This window comes from Corvus hawaiiensis, chromosome 4 (assembly GCF_020740725.1).
Source record: "Corvus hawaiiensis isolate bCorHaw1 chromosome 4, bCorHaw1.pri.cur, whole genome shotgun sequence".
Classification (NCBI taxonomy): Eukaryota; Metazoa; Chordata; class Aves; order Passeriformes; family Corvidae; genus Corvus; species Corvus hawaiiensis.
In genome coordinates, this window is record NC_063216.1 from 67,571,041 (window position 1) to 67,587,255 (window position 16,215).

The 16,215-nt window shown below is 42.3% G+C and overlaps 1 protein-coding gene across 6 annotated transcripts in view; it reads left to right on the top strand.

The window, feature by feature from the left end:
• The first annotated feature begins 5,642 nt into the window (after window positions 1-5,642).
• Window positions 5,643-16,215, top strand: part of SLC26A5 (solute carrier family 26 member 5) — a 35,969-nt gene continuing 25,396 nt past the window's right edge. For 4 of the 6 annotated variants that reach the window (XR_007203022.1, XM_048300480.1, XM_048300479.1 and 1 more), the window contains exons 1-2: window positions 5,646-5,750; window positions 6,384-6,500. The gene's annotated coding sequence lies outside the window, so the exon portion shown is untranslated. Of the gene's footprint in view, window positions 5,751-6,383; window positions 6,501-16,215 lie in introns of all 6 variants that reach the window. The other 2 variants (XM_048300484.1, XM_048300481.1) reach the window with 2 other exon arrangements.

The window sequence follows — 16,215 nt, forward strand, 5'->3', positions numbered from 1 at the left end:
TACCTTTAGATGGGGAATGGTGACTCAACCAGTTCTCTGGGCATCCTGTGCCATGCCTGACAACCCTTTCAGTGAAGAAATTTTTCATTACATCCAATCTTAACCTCACCTGGTGCAAGCTGAGGCCATTTCCTCTTGTTCTATACTTTGCTACTTGGGAGAAGAGACTGATGCCTGCCTCACCACAGCTTTCTTTCAAGTAGTTGTAGAGAGCAATAAGGTCCTCCTTGAGCTTCCTTTTCTTCAGGCTAAACAATCCCAGTTACTGAAGCTTCTCCTCATCAGAGAGAAGTATCATATATACCCGCTGTGCTCTTACATCGTGCACATCTGCTTCTAGCACTATATCTGTCTGAAACAAAATGGTGTTTGCTACAGATCCATGTTCAGCTGAACGTGTGTTTAATTTTTAGGAGGTTTTTGATCACAGGTACCTGAGCAGTGCAGAAAAAAAATGAGATCATTCAGTGACCAACTAGTCAACACCTTGGCTTGGTCAAAATTATGTGACAGACCTTTGGATGATCTGGAAACTTGCTGCAACAGTCCAGCCTCCTGCAAACTCACTGTACTGTTCTGGAGAACCAGTGTACTTTGTGCACTTCCAATCCCTGAAACAAGATAAAGGTTCTATTCAGAAAAATAGCAGGAAGACAAAACATGAGGGTATTAAAGAATATAACAACTTAATGTTTGGGCAAGCGATTTTAAAATATTGTAATAAGAGTTTTGCCCATTGAACAAACAAAACTGCAAGATATAAACATTCCTATTTTTTAAGATAGTTTTATTTGCTTTAATATGTCAATAGAAGGGTGATATTTCAATCTAAAATGCATGTGCAGCTAATGTGCTTCCAGGGAATTAATTTATTTTAAAGACTTTAGATATAATGAGGCACTTTGCCTGACTTTTCAGGCAAGAGATCAGCATAATCAGAGAAGCTGCTTTTCACAGTTGTGTTTCTTTCCTTTGAATAATGTATGCAATTACAACTACAGTGGAATACAAAGCATTTTATCCAAACTCACCACAAACTCTGCACTGGCTTTTCTCTTCCTCACTGGGAGATTCCCAAGTGGTATTATCATTTGAGCCCTTTCCAGATTCCAGGAAGTTCTTCCTTAGACTTTTTCCATTCCTACAACACCTTGCATAGCATACACATATGGTATACTCAGTAAATGTGGGGGTTTTTTATTTTTCATCCCATATGGCTGAAAACAATGAGTCATCTGACATTAAACAGTTGTTAAAATAGCAAGTGGATAATGGATAATCAATGGCAATAAAAATGCAATAAAATATACTAATAAGCTTATCTACTGGTGTAAAACTTTGGCAGACATAACTATGAAAACTGACTTTTAGTACTTTTAGTATGCCTTATAGTCTTCCTCATTTCTCCTGTCAGCTCACTAGCCCATGTTCCCGTAGAATAAGGAGAACATAAGAGAAATTAAACAAAAATACAGGAAAATTCAACTCTGACCCGCTGGAGTTCCTGAAATAAACAAAACCTGAAGTTCTCATAATTTTACCTAAATGTTTTTCTCTTGAGCTTGCTTCATCCAAAGATGATAACATTGTCTTAATGGGAGGAAATATGCAGAGCACCAATATTTTTGAAGGACCAAATCTGGCTTTGCAGGATCTTGACAATTTATAGAAAAGGGTAGTAATTAAATAACACAGCAAATACACTCAAGGACAAGACATTGTCAAAGAGCAAGGTACCAGCACACAAACTGGGTAAATACCAGACTAAACAACAAAACTATAGAAGTAGAATCAACAGCATAAAGCAGTTTTTAAAAATGCCACTTTGCATTGCATCAGTGGAAGTATTTATGATAAAACACAGTAAATATAAATACGGCTACCAGTGCCGGTAAAACAGACAGCAGCTGTCAGCTGTTGAGCCCTTCACTTAAATACAGATGTAAACAAGTTGGAGATATTGAGAAGTACTGCGGCAGAAACAAGACCCTTGAACCCATGAGGTTCCAAGTAGAGAGAGTTGTTTAGTCTAGAAAGGAAAACATTTGGAAAGAGACATGACAACATCCATAAACATGGTTCTATGTTTTACTTACTTGCTAACCCTTTAGGGCAAATGTTACTGGGTGGAAATGCTGCCACAGCATCACCTCATCATTTATCCATTAGTAGTCAATGGGGTTGGTTATTATCAAAGCAGGAAGCCAGTGTAAGGCCCCAGATAAACCCCACTCAGATCAGCTTTGTAGTGAGGTTTAACTAATGACTCAACACTGGAGGAACAGGAACAAGCCAGCTGTAAAGGGGAGCTACCTTCATCCTGAGCTGGCAAGGGAGCCTCAGAACGAAGCAAGGTCAGCAAAAGGGCTTGCCTATGTTAAGCATGGCCCTAAAGAGCTCTTTAGGGCTGTTAGCAACAAGCACTTGCAGTGCATCTGTGAAGGAGCAGACAGAGCACCCACCATCCACAGGTGGTGGATCTGTTGCTGGAAGAGAAGACCATGGGGTATGAGGATGCAAGCATTGTACAGGGGACATGTGGATGAATTGTCCAATGTTCTCCTCTGCTGCTGCTGTTTTCTGACTTTTGCTTTTTCTTCCCCATGTTATTCCTGGTTCAGCTGAAGGGACTGAGCTGGCAGTAAGCCTAAAGACTTAGGCCCTGTGTGGCTAATTACTACAGAGCCTGATGGGGAGAGTTTGAGCTGGCACGTAGCAAGGCAGGGCCAAGCAAAAATGCTGTTCCAGGAATGGACGAATACCATACTGGAGGATGATGATAAATGCTGGGTTTATAGACTGAAACAAATTTCTTAAGCTTCTTTTAAAAAAGAAGAGAATGTGGTTGTGTTTTTGAGCTCTGCTACTCAGGGGAGATCTGTGCAAGGTGGTGGCAAAGAAGCCATGTCAGAAGGCTCAGGTGTTTCCCTGACTCTATCTGGCAGAACTCTGGGAGGTACTGTGTAGTCACAGGTTTCAGGGCTACTTCTGCATTAGGATGACATTGCTGATACCATGAAGCTTGCTGATCCCCTCAGGTCCCTCTTTCCCTGCACACTGACCATGCGCATACATGCCAGCCCTCTGCTGATAACCTAAAGCTCCAGGTGGGCTAGAAATAGCACATGCAAAGCCATTCAACTGGTTTATACTCACAACTGGACACCCAGCTTAGCTGATTTAAAATCACACCCTTCTCAGGGGATATTTTAAATTATTTGAGTTCAGCCATTTTCAAGGAACTTCAGTACAAAAAAAGGAAAACGTCCCAATGTTTGGGCCTCTGCTAGAATAACTGTGTTATCATGGACAAGAACAAAGCTTGACATGAGTTGTGTCTGTATAGGATGTGTGTAGGAACTAATTAACAGCAGCATTTTAAGAACCAAGCCTACTGCCACTGAAATCAGTGGGAAAACTCCTGTACATTAAATGTGTTTCACTTCATATGGAAATGTCCACCTCAGCTTTACTAATTCAGCTGGTTTGACCTGTCCTGGGACCTGTGTAAGACTACAAATATATACAGGGGTTTTTCTGCCTTAGAAAGCTGTATCGTTCTTAGAAGATCCATGAGTGTAGTTAGGGCATGGTGGGGAGTGAGCCAGTCAATGGAGCCTATCTGACCCATTTGGGATGTTTCATATGGGAAGTGTATGCCAATGGCCCAGTGGGAAGTGTCAGAACTCTGCACTCCCAGCCCCTCAGCCACCTTCCCTGCCCATACTCACCATCAGCAGCTGTCAGAGGAAGTTAAGAAACAACCAGCCCAACAGCTGGGGCTCCAGGCAGCTGTGAGTGCTGGATCTGGCCTTTGACAGCACCTTGCAGCTTTCCTTGCACTGCTGGAGAGCAGTGGCTTCCACTGCTCCATCCCCTGCAAGCTGGCTGAGCCTCCAAAGCTCCCACTGAGCCCCCAAAGCTCCAATTTGAGCCCTCTGTCATCACACAGCTCCAGTGGCGTGTGTGCACCCTTAACTTATATTCCCCAATTATCCTCCACAGGAGTGTTTTTACTCTCCTCAATTGTCTACATTGTTTATTCTGTATTAAGTTTCCCTCCCTATTCTTGTTTTGACCAAAAATCCTCTTCTCATCTTGTTGCTACTGAGTTTAGCACTGTATCAATCCCTGTCCTTCTCCCAGAGCTGAAGAACCACAGCATCTTTTACCATTTTAGACAATGCTGGAAAGAAGCAATAAAAAGAATTATTAACCTTTGAGTGTGTCAGACTAAAATGCGCCAAGAAATTAAAACCAGCTTGTACTTAAATGCAACCATTGACACAATTAGTGTAACATAATCCTCAGGATTACCAGAATATTCAAAATACTTTGCACCTGGGTGGACTTTTCTAGCAGGAAGTCTGCTAATCTGTGTTGGTTTGAGGCTTTCTCTTCTCCTTTCCCTTTGTGCAGGGTGTATAAACAGGTCTTTCTGTTGTATGTTACTGCAATTTATGTTTTACTGGCAATAAAGCATTTCAGAATTTCACTACCAGGCCACACCTTCATAAGTGAATTACACCTGCATTCTAACACAGGCTACAGATTTCCAAGTTCAGAAAAAAAAGAGCTTTTTGGATAAAAAACTATGAATCAACAGAGATGTGCTTCCCAAAGTATCTCCATTTACCCAGTTCTGTGTAACAATGGCATCCAACATCATTTCACATCGTCTGATGTATGTGGCATTATCTATGACTCTGAAATTTTTCAACAAAATGTCTTTTTGTTACAGCCTATTTTGAACAAACAAATCTTCTAAAGGCAACTTTAGAAATGTTTTGATCTTGAAATTTCTCAACTTGACAACACTGAAATTTAAAGTGCTGTATTTCACCTTGAATTCATTTGAATTTTATTTAAGTTACTCTTCAATTCTAACAAGGGCTGCCATGTAAAGGAATCATTTTAAGGTTTTCAAATCCTATTCAAGTCCTGTATACACCGGTTTCACAAATTTTTTCATGGTCTTAGTGTGTAATTCCAAAGCTGGAAAAAAACTTCCATGAATTCTGTGAACAAACCCAAATCTGGGAAGTGGGAAAACATTTTTGTCTTGGGTGAGAGAGAGCTACTATTATGATGGAAAACATTATAAACCAAGGACTGAAAGATGTGATCTGTGAAGGCATTTCACTACTAATTCTTTCATATTCACAATGAAATTGATACCTATGTATTCTTTGAGCCCCGTAAAGAAATAAAAAACTACACCCAGATAGGTATTTGAAAAAAATTCTCAGTTCGGCTGCTCAGACACTGGAATAGGTTGCCCAGGGAGGTGGAGTCACCATCGCTGGAGGTGTTCAAGAGGCGTCAGGATCTGGCGCTGGCCGATGTGGTTTCGGGATTACAGGGGCAGTGCTGGGTTGACGGTTGGACGTGGTGATGTTGAAAGACTCTGCCAACCTTGCTGACTCCACGATCCCATGACTCTGCGGTTCCCTCCGAGCGCTGCGCTCCGGGCGGCTCCGAGCAGCGCAGCGCCCGGGCAGCCCGCACCGCCGGGGACGCGCGCGGCCCCGCGGCATCCTGGGACTCGTAGGCCGCGGCGGGGACGCGCCCGGCGGGAGCTGGGGGCGGGACTACGAGTCCCAGGCGCGCCCGCGGCCGCGGGGCGGGAGGGGGCAGGAGGGGGCGGGGGCTGGCGGCCGCCCCCATCCCTGTGCTCCTCACCTTGGAGCGAGCGGCGGCTGCGGCTGCCGGGCTGGATGTGCCGGGCTGGAGGGAGGCGGCGCCGGGAGGTGAGCGGAGCGCGGCCGTCCGGGCCGGGGGTGAGCGCGGCGTGCGGGGTCGCTGGCGGATGGGGTCTCTCCCCTTGAGCGGATCTCCCCTGAGGGGAGCGAGCCTCGCCGCGAGGAGCGTCGGTGGGGTCGGGCTGTCCCGGTGCCCGTGGCTCCTGCTCGGTCAGCCCGGGCCGGGGTGGCCTGGGGGTCTCACCCCGTGCCGCCCCCGCTCCCTTGGCCCCTCGCCCCGCGCCGGCCCCGGCCGCAGCCCCGCGTGCGGCAGCAGCGGTTCGAAGGCAGCGCCGTGCCGGGGCGGCGCCGCTCCGCGCCTCCCGCACCGCCCGGGGGCTCCGGGCAGCGGCGGCGCCCGCGCTGCTCGGCGCTGCTAAACGCGCAGCACCCAAGGGGAAACCGGAGGGAGGGTGAGAGATCAGTCATTTCCTCGTCTTTTGGCTGCACGCGACTGTAAGCTGCGGGCTGTCAGTTTGCGTCTAAGCGACTCTCCCAAGAAGCCCTGTAAAAACAAAAACTACCTGCTTTGCACTTCCATTACTAGCTTCAACATCAAGACCTTCAAAACCTTTCCAAAACCTCGATTAATCTATTTCCCCCCCCCTCCCCCCAACCCCTTCACGCGCTTCCAATTTTCAGGCAAAGAAGATTTTGCCTTTCCTTGTGTCAGTGTTTTTCAACTTGACGAACTGTGGGAACATTTTGAACTCCTTACAAGGGATCAGTGAAAGCAACTAGGAAAAGCCAGCCAGAAGAGTAAGTAGGCTTAAATTTGCCGTGCTCGTGCCCATGCTGCTATTGCAAAACTTTTAATTGTCTGACACTGAAATATGGTTGAAAGCTTTTTTCGGGATGCTTCGAAATTTCGGAGGACCCAAGTGGCCGTTGCAGCAGGCATTTAGGGATAGTCCAGTAGGAAGGAAAAGAAAAAAACATTAGATTGCTGCCATTATTTCTGCTGATGAATCAGCAGAATATACATTCTATCTATACATATATCTATCCCAGTAATACAGTTGTACAGCACTGGGTTTTATGTGGATGACTGACTACAAGGGTCTGGGCACTGGAACATTTTGGCTGAAGTTTTCACAAAGGAAGACTAAAATCTGCAAACAGACTTTTAAAATGTCTTTTACTAAATGTGCAGTAACAGGTTAACAGGTGGGTTAACAGGTGTCTTGATTTTTATTACAGAATTTAGTAGGATGCTACTTTACTGCCACTGTAGAAATAGAAAAACTAAGGTAATTAACTGTGCTTAACTTGTGTTTCAGAAGCAAGCACGTGCAGGTAGCTTGCAGTGAATTAACTCTGTGGGGATCACCTCTTGCCTTCCTCAAGGGACAGTAGTCACACTTTGAAACCCTTGGTTTCTGACAGTGCTAAGCCTTCCTAAGACACGATAGCTGTTTCAGTTCCACATTTAGCAGTATTCTGAACTGAAGTGTTTTGTTAATCGTCTTGCACTGTACTGTGAAACATCTCTGAAATGTAGTGTGGAAAAGGTATAGGGAGGGAATGGAGTTTTGCACATGCAGAGCTGCTGTTGGTAGCTGATAAAGCATATCAATTTGTAGTAGCATTTACTTCCTTGTATAGGCTTGAGAGTATTTAACTCATCAGTCTCATTCTTCATTGCATTTAAAGGTATCTGTATGGGGGGAGGTGGGACAATATTGAGTTACATTCAGAATCAGATTTCACAGAGGGAAAGCTCTTAAGTCCAGTAAGAAACAAGCCTGCTGCTGCATCCATGCTTGGGTTCTGGTCACATTTCCTCTGTCTAAGTAATGTGTCTGGAGCTGATGTGCTTTTTTTGCTTGTACTGTACAAACTCTGTGTGCAGGGTAACAGTTTGCTTAAAGGCTGACATGATTTAAAAAAGTGAAGATGATTGAGCATAATCCAGGTGAAAGGCCTAGGAAATGGTGACGTTTTTAACCTCTGGCACAAACTGATCCCTGTTTTCTATCCTGAATACTTACTAAAGTGCTCTGTTGGATTCAGCCATCAGATCCTACAACTTGGAGCACTGAACAGCCATTGCATCTCACCTTTTGTTTGAAATGTCTAGTCCATTACTGTGGTTCAAATCATATCTTTAGCACAAAGTTCTTCATGGGTATAGTAGTCTGTCCCCAAAAATTCTGTGGTTTTAGAACTTAATTATTCCAAAACCACATGGAAAGTTGGTTATTTATTGTGATGCTAAAATCATGGAAAACAGGCACAGATCTAGCACATGCTTTTTTGCTAATAACTTGAGAAAGAAGAACCAAACGCATGTTTATCTGCTTTGACTATTGTTACAGTATGGACGGACAAGTATTGTCTTAAACTACTATTTTTTTGGACTGTAGCCTCTGTAAATGTAACTAAGACTTTTGTGCAGCCACTGAGTTTCCTGGAAAAGCACAGAGTCCTTTGAGTCCTCTGCCTCTCTTGGTGTCTGCCCAATGAACTGCTGACTGCTATTTTTTCTTCTATTTTATTGCTGATGTATTTTTTCTGTAAGATCTGGTTTGCTGAAGCTTTCTTTTCTGTTTTTTTTTCTATCTGTTTCGTAACCTGTAACTTTTAGCACAAGAAAACCATGCTGAAGCTAAAACTCTCAAGTTCAATAGGCTACTATTGATTTCCCAGTTAACTTAATTGAATTAAACACCATCCTTATTCAGATGTTTCTTCCCCCAGATGTGTTAGCCAGCAGAGTGTTGTCCTGCTAGATCGTATTTTGTGATAACTATTTATTTCATTTTGTGCAGTAGCAAGCTGGGAAGACCTTACGTGTGACAAACAATAGTGTGATTGCCTTCCTGGGAGGTTTTTGACAATTAATCTGTATTTTTACTGCCTGGGTAGAATCTTTTTTTCTCCAGCCTTCATTGAAAGCTTACTGGTTTTGCCCAGGCAGTGGTTCAAGTTACACTGCTCTGCTTTGACTGTTACATACCATTTTGTATGTCCATTTCTGTTTGTGTTCTTGTGTTGTTGTGGTTATTGGGGAGGGTGTGGGTTAGCTAATTAATAGATTTTAATCTGTTAATTGAAAGCCTGAGATTTTGACACATAGACTGGGCTAGAGCAAAGATCAAATTGCTCCTTTTCATTTATTTTATGGAAATTAGGTTCTGAGGCAGGGCTGAGATTTGAGAACTCCTGAGAAAACCTCTCATAACTAACCTCTCATCCCATGTTGGGCAGGGCTTTGAGCAACCGGGTCTAGTGGAAGGCGTCCCTACCCATGGCAGGGGGGTTGGAAGTAGGTGGTCTTGAAGGTCCCCTCCACCATTCTGTGATTCTAGGGCACGGACAGCATTTTCCAATCCAAATCGAAGATTGCTGTGTGTCTGTTGTTTGAAACATCCTGGTTGGAGTTCAGTCTGGTAGGGACAAACCAACTAAGCTCAATTAAGGATTGAACTAATTTTTTATTACAAAATTTCTACGTGGTTTTCATGGAGCAGAATTTAAAAATCCATACCCCATGCAGGAGAAAACTTGGATTGCTACTCAGAGATGCCCACAGGGAGCTGCCTGTTCCTGTTCTCACAGAGCTCTACTAAGCTCAGGCAGATCAGAAGGATGACATCAGGAACAAAACTACATATCTTTCCTAGATACGGACAACTGTAATGTCTTCTCTAAATACAGAAGTTTTGCTGCTGCTGCTATAACTTTGTAGCGTAACACTGTTCAAGTCCTTTCCCAGAGAAAGCTATACCTGAGTTCATTTACCTCTTCAGCATCTAACCCTGCATCTCCTGCTTTACCAGGATCCTGCCACAGATTCACAGCTTTGACGTAACATTGTTTTCTAAGCCCTCGCAATTTCTTTCAGGTTTACTGTTTCTTTATCGACTGTCTCTGGTTCATTGCATTTTTCTTTTTGGAATTTTGCACTGGGCTTCTTGTTTGCTTGTTTTGCTTTCTGTATTATATGATTCTAGTTCTATTTCTTTGCCAGTTTCATGTTTAAAATCAAATATATATGATCTTTTTTTGGTATTTCATTTATGTCCATATAGCTGAACAGGTGACTTGAGTCTAACTACAGTTGTAGTGAATCTGATTTTATTTCTTCCCCGCGTTCTGGTGACATTTGTTTCTTTTGTGTATGTGTTCCCGAGAAAGAAAGAAAGAAGGAAAGGTTCTTACACGAAGAAATCATCAGAAAATTACTCAATGAACCTTTCTTCATTTCATTTGACGATCCTCAACCCAGATACCCTTCTTGCTCTTCCAGTTGCTTCATCAAGACACTCTGTTCTAGTGTAGCTGTTGCAGGAATCCATTCATGCAGGGTTGTTCTGCCAAACACACTTGGAGTCATTTGGAGAAGTTTTCAGCTCTCTGAGGGTTGGTCTTCTTGTCTGCGCCGTTAAGAGCAGACATGGGGCTGTCTCACATTAAAATTTCATCAGCTACAGAAGAAATATGAAGCCATAAGGTGAACTGCAAATAAAGCAGGGGTTTGCTGTGAAATACTTATTTGAGAAACTTCTCTACACATTTTTTGCTATTCTATTTTTAAATATTTCAAGCAAAAGCAGTGTTGGCCTGTGTCTGCCTTGCACTCATGGCCTTTAGGTGTAACCTTGGCATCAAAATGTTGAGGAAAGTTATTCCCACTGTCTGGCACACGCCTTCAGATCATGAAGCAACACTCAAGTACGTAGGAGACAGGAGAATGCTGTTGTTTAGATAACATCTTAACCAACAGTTCCATAAATGGGGACAGAATCTATCATAAGTCATGTTCTGCTTACTGCTCATACAGGATTTGCTTTGATACCTAGTGCAGAAAAAAGATAAACACAAAAAATGTGTGTTACAAAGTAGCTTCCAAGAATGAAATGTTTGCAGATCCTAACATGGATAGGGAAGGTCTCTGAACTATCAGGACAAGAGTTGCAGCTTTGATAAAAAGTTAGCACTACTACTTTACCAAGGAGTGGCTGCCCTATGCTGAAGTTCTGTGTTGCCTTTCAGAAGCATCAGTTCTTCAGGAATTTGTTCAGGCAGTGGCAGTGGCTGTAGCCTGTTTTGCAGAGGAACAGATCCTTTCAGAATGTGTTAGAAAGAGAGCCTTGTAGAGATTCCTTGGAGACTTCAAAACCTCATGTGACTTAAGTAATGTAGTTACTTTATGCCATGTTTTCAGCAGTGAAAGTGGAATATAAATTTATAATCCCATTCTAAACCCTCTCTTCTTCCCTTTCTGCACCTCAGTCATTTCTTCCTCTGACCACACTGTTCTACTATCCTTCAGTTTCCTCTGTGACTTGAGAGGTTTGCACTGTAAACATGATGACTGAAATGATTTTGGTTATAAATAACAGCCTTCTATTTTTTTGTTGTTTATTTTTAACTTGATGCAGCACTTGAGAGGCTAGTGATGTGTGTAAACAGAGTTGATGAAGCAGAGAGGGGAGAATTCTTTTGGTGGCTTCTCTGCAGAAGGAGGTGTATCATAGAATGAAGTAATGTCTTTCTGCACAGACACTTGTTTGCTGTCTGTGTGTTCCACTTTGCCTGAAAAAATGAACCAGCTGCTGGAGGTCATTGGTGCACTGAGATCACACGAAGTACAGAAATTATTTTGGCTTAGCTTGGTGTGTATGCATGATCTTGATTTATGTTATCTCCTCTGATCAACTGGAGCTTTATGATGAAAACTGCTCCAGCAAAGTTTTTGGCAGTGGATTTTCTCTGGAAAATGAAGCTGGCTAATGATTACCTGTCTCTGAGGTGGTATATGTCCTTATCAGTCAACTTAAGCACAACGAAGGGGTCATCCACCATGGTACCATTCTGATTATCTGATTCCACTATCACTAGCTACTGCTTTTGGCAAAGGGAAAGAAGATGGCAGACTAGGATCCCAGGTCACTGAAGTCACAAAAAGCAGGAATAAGAATGATCATATTGCCATGGGTTCTCATGGTCATCAGTGTGTTTACACTGGAAACAGAAGTCATCCCTTATCTATATTTCAGAGGGAAGGAGACCAGTGTTCTGCTGCTCAAAATGTTCCAGGTGTTTGTCTTATGTGGAATTGATTAAACAGCTCAATCATCATAACAGGTTCCTTAAACATTCTGTTGATGAAAATAAACATAAGATTGCTGGTTGAGAAGAGATACTGTTAAGACACTGATGAATTCATTAGTCCTTGGAATAAACCTTTGGACACTAAAGTATTTTTTGGCAAGGAACATGAAATATAATTTACCTCTTATCAGTTAAATAATCTTATTATTTTTAATATATATCTAATTTGTTATCATTTTGAGAGAAGGATCTTTATGTCCCACATGTTATTATTATGCTCTTTTCAGTGGCTAAGATAGGTTCATTAGAGGAAAATATATCATACTGATTTCAACAGCCTTAAGAAATGAGGCTGCTGCTACTGCTCCATATCCCCAGATCCAACCAGTTCCAAGGCTAAAGATGTGTTTCCCATAGGCACACAGACACAGAATACACACACACAATGTGTTTACATCTGTACATGGCATATCATGCATATCAGAGAGGCAACACTGACAGCTTCATCCCCTCTGCTCTCTGGCTAAGCAGGATGGAGGTCCAATAGTGAGAATATATGTAGAGATACATCACACACCTACAGGGTGGATCCCTCCAGCACATGGGCTCACACACTCAGTCTGCCCAGCAGCTCCTTCATCCCAGTCTCCCCAGCTGAGCTGACATATGAGCGCTCAAGGCTGTAGCCCCACTCCAGGTACTGGTACAGACCATCACATGTGTGACTGGCCAGGACTTCCCTGGACCCCTTTTGCTGCCCCTGTGTGCTCTTACTCTTAGAGATGGGCAGATGCTTCCACACCCAGAACTGTCAGGGACTTCCAGGGTCCTATAGGTGACCCTTGTGTGGTGCTCTGGACTGGTGGGGGTGAGCTTTTGATAGGCTGATGGCTCATGTGGTGGCCCTGGCAGTAGCCCACCAGGGTATTATCCAGGTTCTCCATCCTGCTGTTCTCAGTAACCCCATGGGTGTGTGGAGAAGCTTTTATTAGACAACCAAACACAGTTTACGTAATCATCTCACCTTTCTAAAGAGTAAAGTGGAAATTTTGCCTGTCTGAAAGCTGCATAGAAATTTAAGGTCTTGATTTTTTTTTCCCAAAGGTTTACTCCTGGAGTGCATTTCTTAGATTAGGACCTACACAAGGAAAATTTTGTTTGTTTCACAAGTCATTTCTAAATTTACGAAGTTTTACATAAACGCTTCTGGTTTTAAAAATCTAGTTGTTAGTGGATTTAATGGGAGTAATGGAGGAGGAATGAGAATAATGAGCACAGTCCAATAAAACTAGGAGAACACACTCATTATGACCCCACCCAGTCATTTTACACCTTTGTGCATATTTTTAAAAACAACTTTGTACATGTCACTCAAGGTGATAAGTGGAAGGGCATAGGGCACTGGGGAATGAGGCCAGAGAGGAAAGAAAGAAATGAGCCATTATGTGGTTCCTAAAATCACCCGGATTTTTGTCTCACCTCTTCAGACAGTAGGAACAGACTTTGCAGTAACTGTGCCTTTCAGTGTACATTTGGGAGAACATATTTTACATAGAATGGCAGTATTTCCACCAGCCTTTTGGCTGATGGCAGTCACCTGTATTTGTAAGCTTGGAGACACAAAATATTTTGTAGACTTTTTAGTTCATGATCAAACTTGGGGTTCTCTAGCAGAGGACACACTGTAACACAGTAGTAGTACTGTCCACTTGTGCTTTTCTGCTATTTAAAGCAATTTGTGCTTAGCTTCCAAAAGAAAGGGGGTTTGCTCTTTTAAAACAGGCAAGACAATGGATTTGCTGCTGATTCCCCCATTTCCTTAGGCGGTTCAGACACATTCAGGTTACATACACATTAGGAGCAAAAGTGCCTATTAAAGCTGCAACAGTCACACAGTACACCATTCTTAATATCTCCACTTTCTGGCTTTTTTTTCCTCCCCATAGTTGTATTTTGAATCTGAGGAACAGCAGCCAAATCTTTGTCCCTAGAAATTTTATGGTTGCACTCTGACTCATGGGATTTGGATCAAAAATTACTGTCCTCTACAAAAATCTGTGCAGATGGCTTGACAGACCTCCTTTATCAGCTAAGATTGGGAATAGAAAGTGCTAATTTATTAGTGATAGTGTTATAAATTAATGTTTGCTTCTACTTTTTTTTTTCTTTAACACCTTCAATTTGATAATAGCAGTAAAGACATAAGACAGGCCTTTATCAGTGAGATAAAGAATTGCCAACTCTTAAGTCTTTTGCATACAGGTTTTAACTACTTCAACTCAACTCATATCTGGCTGATAAGATTAACGATAGTGTTTCTTACAGCTTTTGAACTTTATTCTTGCCATGAAGTTCAAAGGTTGTCCAAGAGCAGTATTCCACTATCCACCATTGCCATTCTCTTCCTCTGGGTAAAGGTCTGTGAGTTTTCAGAAATCATAGCAGTCAGCTTTGTTTTCATGAAAATGGCAGTACCTGCTTTTCAAGCATTCTGGGAGTGAAGGGCAAGACTCAGTTTCTGAGCCATGGATAACTGTGTTGGCAGTTTGTCAGAGAGCAAACACTTGGAGAAACACTCAAACTAGTCATGAAATGCTACTATTTTGCTACTCTATGGACAATGCTCATAAAGACAAGCATCTCAGTCTTGCTCTCTGTGTCTTTTGCAAAAGAGAGGGATGATATTAAAGACTGTAGTTGTTACTGTATTATCTACATCTTAGTATTTTAGGTTGCCATCAGAGAACATGCTTATGCAGGGCTGTTAAGATGAAGTTGGTGACATGACATGGAAAAATAGAACATGATATATCTAGCAGTAGTTTTAGGTAGATTTAGGACCTCTTTTAATGACATGTGATTTGTTTTCCACGTTCTTGTATCCACTGTGAAGGTAAAGACAAGATCCTCTCGTATCCTCCCTCAAGCTTACTTTCATGTTAGCTTGTTCTCATGATTCAGTGCAGTGTAACTTCCTTATTCTAACAGAATCAGAAACGTTCAATGTGCAGCTTAAAAACCTTCAGACTGAGTGGTGGTGAAACTTGGCTTGTGACCTCTGCTAGTATTCCAAACTTGTCATGATCTGGATAACTGATTTAGAGTTGAGCTTTGCTCAGTTAGTCAAATACACCTCTATCATTTTTTCTACCATGAAAAACAGAGGCAGGATGGAACTTCTGTTGTTCTGCATATGCTCATAGTACCTGGAAGAGTTGGAGCATGTGTACAGAACTGGAGATTTCCAGACCCCTCCAGGTATAGATTTACATTTTAAACTTATGTGTTTATCTTTTCCAGATAATATCTTTTCCAGATATTAACCAATCTACATGAAGCTGAACAAACTCAAATGTAGAAATTTGGGACCTGAATTGTTTGGGGTTAACAGGGCACTGTCTTGTGTTGCTGTCCTTTGTAGCAGAAAGAAGGCAGAGTGCATGTTTTTAAAACCTTGGCTAAAAATGTTTTGATATTACATTCTCATTTCGTTGGAGAAGTTTGGCCAAAACCAAGCCATTGAACTGATTTGGTTTGTGTCTTTTGCATGCAGCTGCAGTTTTTGTTCTGATTTGAGTGGATTTTCTGTTTAGGACTGATTAAAATTACTTCTTAATTTGTAGATCAGGCCAATGTTGCCAGAACACATCAATTAATCACTGGAAAAGATAGATTCTATGTGAATAATGACGTAAGGGACCATTACGGAATCCCAGAATGGTTGAGGCTTGAAGGGACTTCTGGGGATCATAGATTACAACCTCCCTACTCAAGCAGGATCACCTTTATTTCACACAATAAAGCTGAAGCCAATCTAGAATGTGGTGTAAATAAAAAAATTAGAATTCTAATGAAAATATCCTTTTGTGACTAACAGTGTAAGGAAAATGTTGCTTACAAATTACTGAGAACTGAAGAGAAGCTAGGTTGTATCAGTCCTAAGAGATAGAAACTACCAAGACCTGAGTGGAAAATTCTAGCACTTTCATCAGACTGAAGTCTATTGCATAGATAACAATATTGGTATTTTGCTGATGGTCTTGACTGTATTTGCTGAATCAGAATGTTGGACCAATCATGGTTGGCTTTGTCTGGGTGTTTAGGTAGCATTTGTTTAATTTCTGCGTGGTAACCCTTTCCCAGAAAAGCACTGATGTACAGCTAAAACCTGAACCACCCCTGGGTTAGCTCCCTTGGTTGAAGGCAAACACATGCTTAAGTGACTTGCTGGACTTGAGCCCAAGGCCTTGTTCACAATGATAGCTCTGTTTCCCATTGCGCTCACGTTCTGTTATCGAATGTGGCACTAGCCAGCATCTCTGCCTAACAACATAGCAGTCCTGTCACTTTGCTCATAACTGGGAGTTGTGTTTCTAGCCCAATATTTCTAAAAGCAGCAAACATGGGGCAAAGG